The following is a 13,890-nucleotide window of genomic DNA, read 5'->3' on the forward strand; positions in this document are numbered from 1 at the left end:
CCTTCACCCCCTTTCAGGCCTTGAACCCCTCTCAGAGGATGTTTAGGGCTATCATTTTCCTATTTACTTTTTAATGTCACACTTTTTGTTCCTCTGCAATTGAAAGAGGACGTGGAGTATGATATTTTCATGCAGAGTTTTCCTAGGCTATTTGATAAGATCTGTTTTCTAAAGAAAGGTTCACTGCCAAAGTCAGTTACAATAGTAACTGTAAGAGTTTTTAAGTGATATTTACCAATGCACATTTTCCTGTTGCACAGTTTTTGGAATTATTTTGAGTAGACATTGGAAAATAGCATTATTTTAAAACTGTGTTCTCAGTTTTTAAAATCTTAATTGAAAATTAAACATCATTGGGAACAAAGGAAATACTTTCCTTTTCCTGATCCCCGTTCCACTCTTCCATTTTGTGCCTCTGTCCTGTAAATTCAGAGAACTTTGTTATATGGAGTGAGAGCTGGAATATTTTACTGGGACATGCTTCGACTTCCCTCTCACCCTACATCAAGAAACTAAGCATGATTTTATCAAAAGAATGATATGAAAAGAAGATTCCCTTTCCCATAATTTTGTTTTGTCCTTTCCTTACAGGGGAGAGAGGGGCCAAAATGTGCTTAATTATTTGCTACATTTCCTGTGCCTACATATTTATCCCTCATATTATCTGAGACCAACTGAAGAGGGAGTGTTTAGAAAAGAGAGGAAAGCTAATACAAGTTGAAAGTAAGATGCTTGCATCTTAATTTTAAGAGAACACAGAAAGCCAAATGCTTTCAGAAAAGGGCCCCTTCATGGAGTAATTTGCCTGGTATGGCATCACAGTTTGCTGTATAATTTCAGCCCTGTTACTATGGAAACCTGCTTTAGTGTAGCAGTGATTGTTAATCAGGATTTGTCGTTATTCCCCTTTCATCACGAGGCTCTATATCCTTATGGATTAAATCACAGTTCTCATTGACAATGGCATAGATCAAACATTATTGCCACACATAAAACCCTGGGCCGCTCCCTGTCATTTCCCCCCATTACTGGCAGCCGTGAATGCCAGCTGAAGTCTAACTCTTACAAGGAAATCAAGGCTCCTCTTGGCTCCTCTGCTCTCTACCCTCATGACAGAATGCCAAGTAGGGGAGGAAGAGGGCTACTTTCATTTGAACTCAGCCTGTGCCTATGGGAAAGGCAAGCATCGTTTCATGTCATTGCCAAACTGAGTCTGTAGCTACAAATTCAGGCAGGAAGTTGGTTTCAGTGTGACCTCTGACTTCTTCAATACTTTATCTGTGTTTGCACATCAGGCATTTAACCGAACTCTGTTTTCTTGGTGCAACCGTCTTTCCCTTTCTTTCCAGTCGGTCTTCTGGATTCCTAGCTGCTACTTTTCCATAGGAAGGCTGTCAAGGTGGGGAGGGCAAGCTGCTACCCCAGTAGTTGTGGCTGTCCTGCCATAAACCAGACAGTGCTGTGGGGCTCATAGGGAAATGGCTTCCTCTTCCCACTTGGGAGAGTTGGGTGATGACAGTAGCTGGATTTAGTAGTGCCAGATCGTGCCCATATTCAGAGAAATCAGCTTTAAGGAATATGGGAATGGCCATGCTCTAGTTACACAGTGTTATGGTTTAGGGCCCATCACCAATCATGGCCTGCCTTCGGATTGCTGACAGGTTTGTTTGGGAGCAAGAACCTTTAACAGCCTCCGCAGCCAGTCTACCTGGATTCCATTTCTGGCTCTCCTGCTTACTAGCTGTGTGACCTTGGTAAGACTTCTAACCTCTCTGAGCTTCTGTATGTAAAGCAAGGATAATAATAGTACCTACCTCATGGTCTTGAGGATTAAATAAGCCAATATTCCTGACGTGCTCAGACTGACGAATGGCACATTCATTGTGAGTGCTGTATAGGTGTTTGTAAATAAATGAAAAAGAAACAACATTGTGCTTACATGTATTCAAAATATATTCCAGATTGGATTACCCAAATATTAGTGAGGTGTTGAAAACAGCACTCCCCTCCCCCTCTCATCTCGTCCCCCCTTCTACTCCCTGCTTTCTCTTCTTCATCTCTGCAATGTGCCCAACCCCCAAGTATAATTCTGATTGGCTAAATTAATTCTGCAGCATCCTGCTGTGAATAATTATGTTGATCCAGTGTGTATTCTGATGCCTTTTTTTTCCCTTTGCCTAAATTATAATGTGACAATTGCGGCTCACAGCTGGCTCATCAGAGGTGGGCAGTTTGGGAATTGGCGCATCTGAATGTGCTTCTCTGTTAACCCTCTGCCTTGATTGCTTAAGACAAGACATATGTAAACCCCATGATTATTGTCATTTGTTTGGACTTTGCAAAGACTCTGCCTTCAAACATAAAGCTGCTGGGTTTGTTTTGGGGGAGGGGGGCCATATAGAAGTCCCCTCCCCCTCTCCCTTCCCCCCTCTTCCCTTTCAGACAATAAATAGCTGTCAGGCTTATGTCAAGGATGAAATTATAGGTGCACATGAGGCCTTGATTACATTGTTTTGGAGAGATTGCTATTAGCATACTGAAATGAAGTCTAATTTTTCACTGACGGGGCTGAGTCAAAACTCAAGTGACAGAGGCTGGGCATCTATGGTATAAGGGAAGAAAGGTCCGAAAGGAGCCTCTGTTTTATACCGAATGGGCTTTCTCCTTATTTAAAACAAACGACGAGAACAAAATAACTAATGTGAAGAATATCGTGTTGGAAAAGAAAGGCCAGCTGATCAAGGATGAAATAAGACATTTGGGTTAGATAAGGTTCTTTGTGAAATTACTGTGTGTGATTTTCAAGTGTATTTAATCCATTTGGAGGCAGCATCTCGATTCTTAAGCGTATGTTTTAGCTGAAGAATGCACTGTCTTGATTTTTTATTTTGCTTGCTGCCTGCATAATTCATTTCATACCGCCACATCCTCCATGCACGCACCCTCTGAAGACGCATGCTTATGATCACCCCATCTGCAGGGTGAGTGCCCTTGTTGTACTTCTGCTGTTTACACATTCTGAGGATGTGAACATGTGGCTTGTTCATTTTCAAAATCCTTCATTTAAAGAAAAGTTCTTTGCATGTGGTTCCCCTGAAATGTTTTATGGAGTGGTGTCTCATATGATGGTAGGTTGATAATTATACGTGTTTTATTATAACTGTCCCTGCTCGCTGTGATGGAAATTTAAAAATTATAGACACACATACACATACACAGGCACATACACCCACCCACGTAGGGTGCATATGCATGTGTATGCATATAAAGGTTTTGACAATGTAATTAACTTGAAAGGTTATTCCATACCATTGTTTCATTATGATTGTTATTAGAGGAGAAACATGAAGATTTAATGTGGAGGGGGAGAAAAGAGGGTGTCCTCCAATTTGAAATCTTGTAACAGTGGGGAAAATTTGTAGACAGACCCTATTTTTATTTATTTGGGATATCTATTTTCAGAACTTACTGAGTAGAAGACACTGTTCTGTGGTTACTGTGGGGATTCAGAGGTGGATTAGTGATGGTGCCTGCAGTTCAGGAATGTGTGGTGTAGACTGCAAGAGAACACATGCCCACGTAGCTCTAGTAGAGCAAAGGATAGTGGGATTGTGGAGGAAGAACTGATGTTTGCTTTGCTGTTCTGCTGTTACATGGTGCAAAGGTGAATTGAGGAAGAGGAGGGATCGGTGAAGGTTTAATGGAGGAAGTTGTATTCGAAGTGCAAGGAAAATTTAAACTTGGAAGTGGAAGAAAAACATCCCAAGCAGCCTGAAAAACATAGAAGCCAAAGCTGGGAGCTAAACTAGTGAGGGCTCTGGCTTGGTCAGAGCTAATCACCCCTGGCTGTGCTTTGGCACTGCCTACCTGGTAATAAAAATGCCTGCTGCGTGGGGTGTCTGGGTGGCTCAGTCTGTTAAGCAGCCAACTCTTGATTTCGGCTCCAGTCATAATCTCATGGTTCGTGGGTTTGAGCCCTTCATCTGGCTCTGTACTGACAGCATGGATCCTGCTTGGGATTCTTTCTCTCCCTCTATCTGCCCCTCTCCAACTCACACTCACCGTTTCTCTCTTAAAATAAATAAATAAACTAAAAAAAAAATGCCTGGTGCCTGAAATCTCTAGAGACAAAATTAGTCACTTCCTAGGGCGGGGAGCTGCTAATGGCTATGGGGGTTCCTTTTGTGGTGATGAAAAATGTTCTACAATTGAATGTGGTGATGGCTGCATGATTCTGGATATGCTAAAAACCACTGCATTATATACTTAAAAAATTTTTTTTAATGTTTATTTTTGAGAAAGAGACAGCATGAGTAGGGGAGGAGCAGAGAGAGAGGGAGACACAGAATCTGAAGCAGGCTCCAGGCTCTGAGCTGTCAGCACAGAGCCCGATGTGGGGCTTGAACTCACAGACCGCGAGATCATGACCCGAGCTGAAGTCAGACGCTTACCAACTGAGCCACCCAGGTGCCCCTGCATTATATACTTTAAGTAGATCAGTTGTATGGAATGTGCTGCCTGGCTCCCACATCAGGCCAACGAGATCAGAATCTTGGGCCTTCTGTGACAGGTCCTCAGGTGACTAAGCTGTGTCAGGTGCCCCTGGACTGCAGCATGGGCTAGATAGGGGAGACAGTGGGAGTGCAGGCTGGAAGGAAAGAGAGTCTGTTTATCTTAGAGACTCTCGAAGGTCATGCTGCAAGGTTTGTGCTTCTCCCAGCTCAAAGGAACCATTGTAAATTTTAAAGTAGGGGCTTGGTACATTTAGACTGTTTTAAAAAGCTGCTCACAGACATATGGAGGATGGTTTCTGAAAGCTGGGATGCCAGCTGAGGCTATTTTGGGTTACCAGTGGAGAGGCAAAGTGGCCCTCATCAGTGCCAGTGGGGAGAGGTTGCAGTGAGAATGGAAAGGAAGGAGCAATCGAAGAGATGCTGAGGAAGCAGAAGCCAGGCCCAGTGACTATGTGGGCAAACGGGAGAGGCTCTGAGTCAGTTTTCCAGACTGTGTTTTGGGGAGGATGGGGGAGTGAGACCAGATGAGGAGCAGAGATGCAGAGAAGGGCAGGTTTATAAGAAATGACGTGTAGTTTTGCATATGCTGGACTCAAGGGACCAGTGGTCCATCCACAAGCAGATGTCTGGCAGAGAGTTGGAAATGTGGCAGTGGTCCCAGTTTTCTGAGGCAGGTCACAGAGGCTTGGGAGTCCCATGTACAGGAGGTATGGACAACCTGCTTCCACAATGGCTTACTCACCTGGCTGTTGGCAGGAGGGCCCAGACTCTCATGATGTGAGTCTTGCTGTTGGCTGCCCAAGTATCCTCACAACATGGCAGCTGGCTCCCCTGGAGTGAGTTACCCAAAAATGGGCAAGTGAGAGGGTGGAACAGAAGTCTGTATCTTTTGTGAAAGCCTGGGGAGTGACATCACTTCTGTGGGATGCTCTCGGTCACACAGAGCCGGGTGATGCAGGGTCAGGGAGGGAATGCAGGAGGGTGTGAGAACCCAGGCCCACGGGGGCATTCTGGAGCCTAGCTACCACACTTGATTCCTGACACTACAGAATAGTAACAGTAAATGCTGTGGTCACTGACACTGGAGTGTCTGTGAAGGGAAGGACTCTGAGATGCAAGGTAGCTACAAGCTCAAGGGCAAGGGAGCATGTGCTCCCTGGAGGATTCGTTCACTCAGTGTCTGAGGGCAGCCCTGTGTGTCAGAGGCAAGGAAACAAAATGAACAAGGCCTTGTCTCTTGGGATTGTCCCTCCTGGGAGTTTCTTGTCCCCGGACTCTGAGGAGCCAGAGGGGTGGGGCAGAGATTCCTAGACCCCCCACACTGTCCCCAGTGCCAGGCCATGGAGCAAATCTCCAGAAAGGAAGGAAACATAATTTGGAGGGAACTGGAGAAGAAGTAAGTTTCTTCATCATCTGAAACATGCTAAAAAGTGCCCATCCATCTAGGCCCATTGCCAAGTGACTTCACTAAGGACACTGCTATAGAGGGTATCTGAAAGGGCTGCACGAATGATCCCAGGCCAACTTCAGATCTAAGCCCAGGTAAGTCAAGAACTAGGGTGGGAATGGACATAAATGAATCTTTTCAGTTCTGTAGTGTATTTGACTTTATTCCATGAAGCTGGAAAGGAAAGTTCTTTTTAGAATAAGGGTTATAGATAATCTATTTCTGGGAACACAGGGATGAGATGAACCTTCTCAAATAATGTGGCTTCTGATCCATTAGCAAGTGTGTTAAAATTTATCCCCTAAAGAAATTCATCCTATTTTATATTTTATTTTAGAGAGAGAGAGTGAGCAGGGAAAGGGCAGAGGGAGAAAGAGAGAATCTTAAGCAGGCTCCATACTCAGTGTGGAGCCCAACGCAGGGCTCGATCCCATGACCCTGAGATCATGATATGAGCCGAAATCAAGAGTCGGATGCTCAGCTGACTGAGCCATCCAGGCACCCTGAAATTTATCCTATTTTAACTTTGAGGTTGGGACTGAAGAGTTTGTTTTTTTCAGAAATGGAAAATGTTGCTTTTAAAATTAAGAATAAGGAATTTAATTGTATTTTTAAAAATAACAAGTTCTAGATCTTTAGTTTGATTATAATTTATTAAGATGAGGAGAGGAGTGGAGAAGCAGAAAGACTAAGAGTGAGTCTCAGAGAGAGGACTTTGCATGTGTGAGGAGTGAGAGAGCAGGTGATCCATGAATGCGTTAGTTGGTGGTAAATTCTGTTTACATCAATTTCTGTTTGCCTGGTCTAGATCTCCAGGTCTCCTTAGTCCTTCTGCTCAATGAAAGGAGGTCACCTTAGCTGCCCCATCAACACTTCTCTATTACTTGTGAATTCCCCCACCTTTTTTTTTTTTTTTTTTAACAAAGAGAGAGGAAGCCTTCACTAGGCTAAATTTTAATGACACTGTTTGGTTTTTATGGTATTTATTACACAGCTACCTTCTGTTTGTGGACAGTGATACTTGGCTTTCCGTTTATGATGGTGGTATCTCTTTGGAAAATAAATGAATATACATCTAACCAGTGGTTTACATGAAAGATACTATGTAAATAATATTTCAACTGGCAGAAATCATGAACTGTGGTAGTGAAATGACTAACAATTAGGAAACACTACCAGAGGGCATGCTAGTTTGGCTTTGATTTATTTAGTCAAAATCTGGTTGTCTTAGACATGTGGGCTGCTGTAACAAAGTAACACAGACTGGGTGGCTTAAACAACTGACATTAATTTCTCTCCCTTTTGGAGGCTGGGAAGTCTAAGATCAAGGGACTGGCATGGTCTGGTTCCTGGTGAGGACCCTCTTCTGGTTCACAAATGGCCACCTTCTGTGTCCTCACATGGCGGAGAGAGCTCTGGTCTCTTCCTCTTCCTGAAAGGATGCTCATCCCATCATGGACACCCTGCCACATGATATCATCTAAACCTAATCATCTTCCAGAGCCCCACCAACTAATACCATCACATTGGGGGCTAGGGCCTCAAACATGTTTTTTTTTGGGGGGGGGGTTGGAATGCAAACATTCAGGCCATAGCATGGATGTTGTGATATCTTTGTGTCATGAGAAATGTCATTCTGTCAGTAGTGCTGAAGTTGGCATCATCACATCTTGGGTGTGTGGCTACTGGCAGATCATTTAGCCTCAGTTTCCACATCCCTAAGGTGGGATCGTAACCCCTGTTCCACTTACATCACAGGACTATGGTGAGACCCAAGTGAGATAATATTTGTGCAGCTTGTGTCACTTAAGGCTGGTAAACTGCCCTTCTGTTGAACTGTCTTTTCATTATGCCAGATGACTGCTGAGTAAGCTGTTTTATGTTGTTATAGATATTTGGAAAATATTTAAAAACACATTTTAGAATAAGATCAAGTGTTACAGTTTAGTTTTGTCATCTTGATTTTCAGATGATAATATTGATCTCCAGGACTAACTCCTTCTCATGTAAATGAAGGAAGAGTTATGGCCTCCTCTCCCTCACCCCCCTGGCTTTTTCTATGGTTCTATGATTGCTTTCTGGCCAATCATATTCTTGTTCTCCAGTCTTTAAGTTTATTAAATTAGGATTTTACTCATGCTTGCTCATTCATTTTATTTTTACCTTGTGAAGACAGTGAGTTCTGGATTGTGGGGGGATGTCTCTAAAATATGGATTATGTGCAACCTGGGATGCTGTGGCCAGGGAGAGGGCAGGCTACCCCTCTTCCTCTAAAGAGGGCGAGGAGTGGAGACATCCACATTTTTTGATGGAGTCACATCTTTATTCCACCACAGGTGCCTTTTTAGTTCCCACCCTGTGCTGAGAGACAGGAGCAATGAAGGCAGAGGAAAGGATCCAGAAGGGCAAGCACAGGGCCTTTTTTTCTGGCAGCATCTGGCTGCCCTTTGGGAGATACAGGAACGACCTCTTCTGTGCCCACAATTTGGGGGAGCCCTAGACCAGTATGTTTGCTGGGACATACCAGGTGTTTCTGGAACCCAGTGGGTGGAGGAGACCTAGGTCTATAACAGCAGTTTTGTTGATGGACAGACAGGTAGCACTTTAAAACTGAGCCCGTAGTATTCGTGATTACTTCTTATGAGTTTTTTTGTTTGTTTGTTTTTCTTTCTTTTTTTTTTTTTGTAAGGAAAGCAGTTTTAAAAAAAAACACAACACTGAGCTTTTTGCCACCTTCCTCTGTCAATTTACAAGTAGTGATAACTCAGTCCATTGGTGAAGTGCTATGATTTTCTAGCAGATGTAGTTAAATCATGATGGGAGGCTTTACCACTCTTGGATTATGACTACTCTGCTGGGCTGGGGTAAAGAGTACCCTAATAATACAGGAATGCTTTAATAAAAAGGTTCAGTTTAATACTGAGGGAATACTTTGGGCTGACTAAAAATGCAGAAGAGCTCTCTCTGTGAGCAATTTGCAAAGAGGCAAAAATGGAGCTCGATGTGGCTTTTAGGATGTCCTTTGTCCTTATGGCTTCTCAAAGCTCTTTTCAGATGAAGCAAGTGGCTGACACAGAGATGTTGCTAATTACATCTGTGAAGGAAGTGAAACAGTGTGACCAGCTCAGAGCAAAGACCAGAGCAACTTTAGAGAGAAAATCACTCTGTCATATTTGTACAAATATGTGCACTTCAATGATAATTATCATCATCATTGTTTACTATTGCTACACTATATTAATTATCTATTCAATGATAATTAAATACATAATTCTAAACATCATCCCCAAACAAATTACCTTTTATCAATTGAAACAAACCAATTAAAAATTTCAAGATGCAACCATGTAATCAACAGCTTAATACATGTTAATTATGACCAAAATTTCAATTAATGTGTTAATATATGACCTCAAATCTCCAGAAACAAACAACGAAAAAAGCAGCCTCACATAGCAATTATGGCCTCATTTGATTGACAGATATCTGTGAGTTTGTTTTGGTGTCTGACTTGGTAATTTGACTTATATCAAAAGAGCCAGCCTATTCTCTCTGCTGTTGGAAGTGGCCGTGTAAAAAGCGTGCAGGGTTTTGAAACAGCTCTCTCGTCGTCTCTTCCCTGCACTGTGCTGTCAGTTGTGTTTCTTTAGAGCGTCATCTCAGCTGCCCCAGGAGCCTGTGGAGTGGGTAGCACAGGCTGTGATCCCTTCATTTTATAGGTAGGGAAGGCGTGGAATGGACAGGTTCATGCAGCTGCCTGAACCAGTGCAAGTGATTTCAGGGAGTGCACGGTAGCTTGGACATGGGTGTGCTTGGAGGGCAGAGGGGACAAGACATGGTGGTAATCCATCACATTTCCTTTGTTCCAGTTGGGAGCCATAATGAGGAAGATTAGAGCAGAGAGGAATCATGCTGTGTATGGAGGTGTCAGAAACGGTCTCATGGAGGCTTGGTGGATGGAAAAGATTCAGACAGGAAGAGATTGGGGGTGGAGAACACTCTAGCAGAAGGAAGGGATTAGAGTTTTTCACGGGGTCAGGACACAAGTTTGGCTAGAACTTAAGAGTCGCTGTAGAAAACCAATGGGGAGATAAGTTAGGCTGGGGAAATTAATCTATCAACCTTCTTTCTTTTTTAATGTTTATTTATTTTTGAAAAAGAGAGAGAGAGAGAGAGTGAGTGAGAGAGAGCACATGCACGTGTGTGCACAGGTTGGGGAGGGGCAGAGACAGAGAGGGAGATAGAGAATCCAACGCAGGCTCCAGACTCTGAGCTGTCAGCACAGAGCCCAACACAGGGAGTGAACTCATGAACTGGGAATTCATGACCTGAGCCGAAGTCAGATGCTTAACCAACTGAGAGCCACCCGGGTGCCTCTGTCAATCTTATTTCCTATTCTAAATTATGCTGCTTGGCCAGAAGGCCACGTTCAACCTGAACTCAAGGACAAGGTCATTTATAAAGGTTGCCTCACCTTCTTATCTGACTTAAAATGTGTAACACAACTTTACAATCTTGGTGTCCGATCACTTGACCCTTATTTCCTTGGTTTCTTATGACCAATTCATCAAGAGACTGTGTTTTATTCAAAAGGGAGCTGGATGTGCTTCTAAATAGTTCTTTTAAAAAATATGTACATACCTCTACTCTGAAACATGGCTCACTTAATCGCACTGGCAATTTTATTATGTGCAGTTAAGTTGTGAGTGTATTTTTTTGTGTATTGAAGTGGAAATCCCCTTGAAAATTCAGCAGATTGGACTTGAGTTTGAAAAGGATAGATGAAGAATAGAAGTCTCTGTGTGTAAATAAATGTATGTATGTGTATAAAAATAAGATATACATACACACATATAAACACGTATGCGTATGTTTGTGTATATAAATAAATAAAATTGGATTGAGTCATAAAAGTATAAATATGTCAAATGTAAAATCTATTAGAGAAGGAGTTTGTTTTTATGACTCAGAGGGGAGGTGTAATACAGAGGTATTTTTAAGACCAAGAACTAATGCGTGTTGATTTCTTTTTGCCCAATTCCTCATCTTCTTGACAGGAAGATGAGTCACTGGATTTGAATCATAAGGCTGTAAAGAATCCTGGGGCAAACTTATTTCAGGCTGGATATTTAGAAACATTGGCTAAAGCAGTGATTGGATATCTGGGTGGATTGAGGAATCATCAGAACAAATCTTTCTCTTCAATTTTTTAGATTCTGTAGATCTCCTGCTAAGGACAGAAGTATCTATTTAAAAAAACATATATATATTTTAGAGAGAGAGAGAGAGAGCATGAGTTGCGGAGAGGGGCAGAGGGAGAGAGAGAGAATCTTAAGCAGTCTCCTTGCTCAGCATGGAGCCGGACGTGGGGCTCAATCCCACAACCCTGGGATCATGAGTTGAGCCTAAATCAAGAGTTGGATGCTCAACCTACTGAGCCACCCAGGCACCTCTGAAAGTATATTTATAAAGAGGTAATGCTGTATGTACATTTTGAAGGAGGTTGTTAAAATCTATTAGAGGTGGAGGAGCCTGAACACCCATGTTTGTGCATTATTCACAATAACCAAAAGGTGGAAACAGCCCAGATGTCCACTGATGCATGAGTGAATAAAAAAGTGTGGTCTGGGGAGCCTGGGTGGCTTAGTCAGTTAAGCATCCAACTCTTGGTTTCAGCTTAGGTCGTGACCTCATGGTTCATGAGTTCAAGCCCCACATCAAGCTTTGTGCTGGTAGTGTGGAGCCTGTTTGGGATTCTCTCTCTCCCTCTCTCTCTTTGCCCTCCCACTCTCTTTCTCTCTCTCAAAATAAATAAACTTTTAAAAAAAGTGGTCTGTACACACAGTGGAATATTCTTCAACCTTAAAAAGAAGGAAATTCTGACACATGTTACAACATGGAAGAAAGTTGAGGACATTATGTTAAGTGAAATAAGCCAGTCACAAAAGGATAAATACTCTGTGACCCACTTATATGAGGTACCTAGAGTAGTCCAATTCAAAGAGGCAGAAAGTAGAACGGTGGTTGCCAGGGGCTGGGAGGAAGGGGGAATGGAGAGTTAGTGTTTCCTGGGGGCAGATTTATAATTTGGGAAGATGAAAAAGTTCTGGAGATGAATGGTTGTGATGGTTTCACAACAGTGTGAATGTACTTAATGCCACTGCTGCACACTTAAACGTGGTTACGATGTAAATTTTACGTTATGTGCATTTTACCACAATTTAAAAAATGAGTGGAAGATTTTATTCAGAACACGAGGAAGCAGAAGCCTGGTGAAGCTGTTGTGGCCAGATTCTTGTCTGGTATGGAAGCACTGATGAACAATGAGGTGAGGAAAGAAGGCAACTAGGCTTTCTTCCAACTGAATCGTTCTTCCCTCCCTGTCTTCCACCTTCACTTCCCTCCTTTTAATGTTTATCTATTTTTGAGAAAGAGGCAGGGGGAGGGGCAGAGAGAGAGGGGATTCCACGCTGGGCTTTGTGCTGATAGACAGAGCCCGATGTGGGGCTCAAACTCACAAACTGTGAGATCATGACCGGAGCCAAAGTCGGATGCTTAACCCACTGAACCACCCAGGTGCCCCTTCATTTCCCTCCTAATAATTAATCTTGTCTTCCTTACTTTCCCACTGTGTACATTTTCTCTTTTCTCCTCTTCATTCACCCAGGCTATTTTTACCCCTTCACTTTTACTCTTCTTTACCCTGGGAGAATACTCACACCAGCTTCTTTCTTCTGCTCCAGCCTTCTAGTCTCTTTTTCTCTTTTTAATTTTTTTCAATGTTTATTTATTTTTGAGAGAGAGAGAAAGAGCACGAGTGGGGGAGGGGCAGAGAGAGGGAGACACAGAATCTGAGGCAGGCTCCAGGCTCAGAGCTGTCAGCACACAGCCTGACAAGGGCTTGAACTCACAAACTGTGAGATCATGACCTGAGCTGAAGTCGGATGCTTAACCGACTAAGCCACCCTAGTGCCCCTCTTCTTCTCTTTTTAATGCATAAGATCAACATAGGGGTAGCGATCTAGTGAGGACCATTTTTGACTAAAAGTTAGGTTTTCACTTTGGTCACTTCCCAAAGCCACAGCAGTTGATAGCACAAGTGAAGATGTTGCTGATCATCAGAAAAACATATGCATTGGATGCTTTTTCATAATGAGGAGTGTGCTATGGTGTTACTAAATATTCTTCTGGAAGAAACCCGTGAAACAGATTTAGAAGAAATTTGAGAACGAGGACATGAAATTAGTTTTGAATCTTGTATTCTCAACTTCAGTCTAAAATTCATTTTTATTTAGGATCAAGGTCTTAGGATGCTTCTTGTTGACTTCATTAATTAAAAATTATTGAGATGTTTAACCTTGTACAGAAGGAAACAAAACAATGGTGTTTTGACCATTTTCATGTGGGTAGTCAATGCCTGATAGTATAAGTTTAAGTCAAAACCACTCAGTCTGCACTTTCAGAGATAGTCATGGAGGAGAGCAAATACTAGTCTGGGATCCTCAATACATAATGTAGGTTTTATCTATTGAAAGTAGAATGCAAGGAATAGTAAGACCTGATTTTCTTGAGGGATGAGAAATGGTCAAAACACATTTACTAATGAAATCTGTATGGGTGGGGACACTTGCTTTCAAGTCTTGGAGAAGAGTAGCCATCTTACCAAGGTTACAGCAGATGTGATAACCCAATTAAAAGCACTAACTAACAAGATACTAGCAAAATCCCTCAAGGCCATATTTATGTTTTATAGGAACAATAAATTCCATTTTAAATAGAACAATTTCACTTATTTCTTGTGAAATAATGTTAAAGCATGGGTCAGACCTGTTAATTGTTGGGGGGTCATCTTAAGAAAATTACTTATGTATTGAAAATATTTTAATTTTTTTTCTTGGAAATAGTGATCTATTGTTTCTATGGAAATTG

General features: G+C 42.3%; 1 protein-coding gene across 9 annotated transcripts in view; it reads left to right on the top strand.

The window, feature by feature from the left end:
- Positions 1–13,890, top strand: part of MSRA (methionine sulfoxide reductase A) — a 455,631-nt gene that overhangs the window by 101,399 nt on the left and 340,342 nt on the right. The gene's annotated exons all lie outside the window — the stretch shown is intronic.

The sequence above is a fragment of the Panthera tigris genome, chromosome B1 (genome assembly GCF_018350195.1).
Source record: "Panthera tigris isolate Pti1 chromosome B1, P.tigris_Pti1_mat1.1, whole genome shotgun sequence".
NCBI lineage: Eukaryota > Metazoa > Chordata > Mammalia > Carnivora > Felidae > Panthera > Panthera tigris.